This window comes from Halichoerus grypus, chromosome 4 (genome assembly GCF_964656455.1).
Source record: "Halichoerus grypus chromosome 4, mHalGry1.hap1.1, whole genome shotgun sequence".
NCBI lineage: Eukaryota > Metazoa > Chordata > Mammalia > Carnivora > Phocidae > Halichoerus > Halichoerus grypus.
The window spans coordinates 14,996,058-15,001,428 of NC_135715.1; positions in this window are offsets into that span (position 1 = coordinate 14,996,058).

Sequence of the window (5,371 nt, forward strand, 5' to 3'; positions counted from 1 at the left end):
TGGCTAGTAATACCCTAGGGTTTCAGAGAGTCCTTCTTTTCATACACCTTAAACGCTGATTGGGATGATAAAAGGTTTTTGGCAGGATCTATGTTGTTAAAATACGTAGATGATTTGCTTCTCTGCTCCCCTTCTCAAACCTTGTCACCGGAGACAGCATCCACCTGTTAAAACTTTTGGCCTTGGGGTGACTGGGTGGCTCAGTCGGTTAAGCATCTGACTTTGGGTCAGGTCATGATCCCGGGGTCCTGGGATCCAGCCCCAAGTGGGGCTCCCTGCTCAAGAGGGAGTCTGCTTCTCCCTCTCTCTGGCCCACCCCCCCTTGCTTGTTCTCTCTCTCTCAAATAAATAAATAAAATCTTAAAAAAAAAACTCAAAAAACTTTTGGGCTTAAAAGGACATAATGTTTTCATAAAATTACAGTTTGCTCAAACTCAGGTTCAATACTTAAGGCATCTGATCTCAGAATAAGGACTACATTTGGATCCAAGTGAACCCCCTCATGCTAACAGGTTACCTTCTGAATCCCCGTGACAGTTTATAGAAAACTCCTTTACTCAATACAGATTTTTCACGGCTTACTGATGGTTCCCATTTAAAGGATGAAAATGGTAGGGGCACCTGGGTGGCTCAGTTGGTTAAGTATCCAACTCTTGATTTTGGCTCAGGTCATGATCTCAGGGTCATGAGATCGAGTCCCCTGTCAGGCTCGCCGCCCACTGTGGAGTCTGCTTAAGATTCTTCCTCTCCTTCTGCCCTTCCCCCACCCCAGCTCTCACACTCCCTCTCTCTCAAAAAAGAAAAAAAAAAAAAAAAGGATGAAAATGGTAAATACCGTAACGGCTAAGCTATTGCAACTCCTTTTGAAGGTATTCAAACACCACCTCTACATTTGCCTACTTCAGCCCAAGAGGTGGAACGATGAGCCCTTACTCAGGTTCGTACCTTAGCTGAGGGTGAAACTGCGGACATTTATACAGATGGTTGATATGCCCTTGAGGTAGCTTATTATGACTTTGGAATATTGTAGAAACAATGAGGTTTTCTTACCTCAGAGGGGAAAACATTAAAAATGGTTCCTGTGTCCAAAATTTATGTTAGATGCCACACTTTTGCCGGCTGCTCTGGTTGTTATTAAGGTCCCTGGGCATTCCAGACTCAACGTCCTGGAGGCCAAAGGAAACCATTTCACTGATATTTCTGCCCAAAACCCTGCTCTCAAGGAAATCAATAGCCAGACCTCTGTCATGGTCTGAAGAGATGTTCTCCCAAATGATAGTTTTGGAAAAATTGGTGAGATATCCAACAACTGGCCCCAGAGAGGGAAAAGCAATATTGGAAATCTGGCAAATGTTGGCCTGCTAAAAAGAGAACTCTGGTTGGACCAAATAACAATCTGTTCGCACCAGAAATTTCAAAACCACCACTAGTTACCACTGTACATGCATTAAACTATTGGTCTACTGGCAAAATGCTAGCATCCATGAACCACTGTTGGTGGGGAAATATTAATAAGGTCACAAAAAGTGCCTACCTTGCTGTCCCACCTGTCAAAGTATAATCCAGGGGGAACTGTCCATACAAACTATTTAGATTTCGTACAACTTCCCCCTTTCATAGATAAATATGTTTTAGTTCATTGTTTGTATATTTTCTCACTGGACCAAAGCTTTCTCTTACAGACAGGTCAATGCTTCTTCTGTTAGAAAAGGTTACCCCTACTTGAAGAATCCCTCTCAAACTTCATAGTAATCAGGGAACCCATTTTACTGGTCACAGTTTCAACAAGTTTGTGCTGTTTGGCTGGTTTTACACCACTTACATTGTGCGTATCATCTTCAGTCCTCAGGGTTAGTCAAACACACTAATGGCCCTATTAAGGCTCAATTGGCAAAGTTTGTAGGCTGCAAAATATGTTGGCCTAAACCATTGCCATTGGTCCTTCTAAATCTCAGACCTACCCCCTTGGGAACTCATAAACTCTCAGACCTACCCCTTTGAGAACTCATAAACTCTGAGATAGCCATGGAATGTCCAATATACTTGGCCCCAGCTTCCTTTGACTTAACGTTGATAAAGGAGATATATTTCACTAGTGTAAAGGCCTAATTGCTTCTATTAAAAATAGCTGTACTTTGGGAGAGCCATCTTCACAGGGCACTCCTGGGAGACAGATGACCTTAAGCATCATAACTTGCAGCCTGGAGATTTCATCTGTTAGAAGAAATACCTCCAGAGAGACTCTTCAACCTCCCTGGAAGAACCCTTTTTCAGGAACTGGTAACCAACCCTTGCGCTGCCAAACTCCAGGTTAGAGAATCTTGAATTCACATAATGCATCTAAAGAAAGCACCTAGGCTCCTGGTGGCTCAGATGGTTAAGTGTCTGCCTTCAGCTGAGGTCATGATCCCAGGGTCCTGGGATTAAGTCCGGCATTGAGCTCTCTGCTCCTTGGGAGCCTGCTTCTCCCTCTGCCTCTCTCTCTCTCTCTCTGTCTCTCATGAATAAATAAATAAAATCTTTAAAAAAAAAAAAAGCACCTAATCCCGACTGGATCTGCACACCTTTTGGTGTCCTGAAAGTAAAGATTTACCAGAATTGAAGCAGATGAAATCTGACAAGACCACTTCCCCAAGATGTTCAGACCAGGACTGTATACTTTTTTCTCACTGTTGTTTCTTCCTCTCTCTCGTGGGAAGACAGTGCTTCTATCTGCATTTCCCAAGTGCTTGTGAAAGGGGGAAATCTTGTGATTATGGCCTTTTGGAAACAGCCTCCTCATGATCCTGGGACAAATTAATTTTTCACTTGCTTTTTCTGAAGGGTAAGAAGGTCCAGAATTCACAAAAGTCTTCTTTCATCTGAACTAATATTTGTAAAGATTTTATTTATTTATTTGAGAGAGAGAGATAGAGCATGAGCAGGGGGAGAGGGAGAAGCAGACCCCCCGCTGATCAGGGAGCCCCACTCAGGGCTTGATCCCAGGGTCCTGAGCTGAAGGCAGATGCTTAACTGACTGAACCACCCAGGTGCCCTGAACTATTTTTTTTTTAATATTTTATTCACTTATTTTGAGAGAGAGAGAGTGTGCAAGCGGGGGGAGGGGTGGGGAAGAGGAGGAGGGACAGAGAGAGAGGGGGAGAGAGAATCTTAAAACCTTAAGCAAACTCCACGCTGAGTGCAGAGCCCAACTCAGAACTCAACCTCACAGCCCATGAGATCATGACCTGAGCTGAAATCAGTTGGATGCTCAACCGACTGAGCCACCCAGGCACCCCTCATCTGAACTAGTAACTGGCTTTGGATTCTTATCCAAATTCATGGTCTCTGAATTTGCAACCCTACAGGCTGTATTATCAATAACATATTTAGTTCCAAACACTTATTTTGAGATAACAATATTGTTTTAAGACGTCTTTGACATTTTAAGACATTCTGCTCTTTGCAAAAAGTTCATCAGCAGCTGTTTCATATTTATATCTGCACTGTTCCTTCCTAGATGGACTTGGTTAATTCCTTCAGTGTGTTCTTGCAATACTCACTATTTTGCCTTCACAGCTGCTTTACACAGAGACTTCCAGGAGGCATGCGTAACTATGGTTTGCCCTCACAAGGAGAACCTTTCTCCTCTGCCAGAATAAGTGCCAATAAATACTTCAGTTGGCTACTCTCAGACCTAGAGTCCTAGTTTAGAACCATCATACAATTTGGAATTATACTACTTCTTCTGTTTTTATGTATAATAATTTAAGTTTTGTATTTTGTTGCCTGTCAAACTTTTAATTTTTATTTTATTTTTTTTTAAGATTTTATTTATTTATTTGACAGAGAGAGACACAGCGAGAGCAGGAACACAAACAGGGGGAGTGGGAGAGGGAGAAGCAGGCTTCCCACCGAGCAGGGAGCCCGACCCAGGGCTCCATCCCAGGACCCTGGGACCATGACGTGAGCGGAAGGCAGACGCTTAACGACTGAGCCACCCAGGTGCCCCTGTTGAACTTTTTTAAAAAAGCAATGTAGTGGGGCGCCTGGGTGGCTCAATCGGTTAAGCGTCTGCCTTCCGCTCAGATCATGATCCCACGGTCGTGGGATCGAGCCCCACATCAGGCTCCCTGCTCCACGGGAAGCCTGCCTCTCCCTCTCCCACTCCCCCTGCTTGTGTTCCCTCTCTCACTGTGTCTCTGTCAAATAAATAAATCTTTAAGAAAAAAAAAAAAAGAATGGAGTTGGGAGGCTGGCCCTGGGAGTGCCCTTGCCCTCTGACTCCTTGTCAATGGCAGACCCGACAGGAAGAGACTCGCCTTGCACCTGGATGCTAGTTTACTACCCCTATAGGAGGAAGGAAGACTTTCCTCCTCTCCTGGCAACAGCCGAACCAATGGGAGGCAGCCACAGCTCAGCCAATCAGAAGCCACTCTAAATGGAACTCCCGGTTCACACTAATGAACTTCTCCTTTTTTTTTTTTTAAGATTTTATTTATTTATTTGTCTCAGAGAGAGAGACAGAGCACAAGCAGGGGGAGCTGCAGGCAGAGGGAGAAGCAGGCTCCTCGCTGAGCAGGGAGCCCAGTGCGGGACTCGATTTCAGCACCCCGAAGGCAGCAGCTTGACCCACTGAGCCACCCAGGCATCCCATGGACTTTTCCTTTGTATCAGCCCTTCTCGACTTCCTGTTTTCCTCTCTAAAGGACTGGCTTCTGCTTTGTTTTGGGGACTTGCCTGTGGTTTTGCTGTAGCTTGCTTGTGCTGGATTGTAACTTTCGGCTAGTCCCAAATAAACTCATCTTTGCTGGTCGCCTGCGTGGCTCAGTTGGTTAAGCGACTGCGTTCGGCTCAGGTCATGATCCTGGAGTCCCGAGATCGAGTCCCACATCGGGCTCCCTGCTCCGCGGGAAGCCTGCTTCTCCCTCTCCCACTCCCCCTGCTTGTGTTCCTGCTCTGACTATGTCTCTCTCTGTCAAATAAATGAATAAAATCTTAAAAAAAAAAAAAAAAAAAAGACTGGCTGCAGAATAGTCTGCGTCGTGGATGACCACCTTCTCAAGGGCTACACGCCTGTAATCATTTCATTTCTGTTCCTCCTCACAGCAAAGTTCCTCAAGGGAGTTGTGTATAATCACTGTCTCCACACCTTCACATGCCATTCTCTCAATACATTTTTATAGGGTTTCTATCTCCCTCTCTTTGAAATGCTGCTTTAATTTACCAAAAAGCCCCACCTGGCCGAATCTGATCATTACTCCTCTGTCTTCAACTTACTAGCCTCTCAAAAGCATGGGTTCCAGCCTTTCATTCTAGAAACACTCTCCTCAGGTCTGTGACCACATTCTTGCCCGCCTGAGTCTCCTTGGGTGGGTTCTCTGCCTGGAAA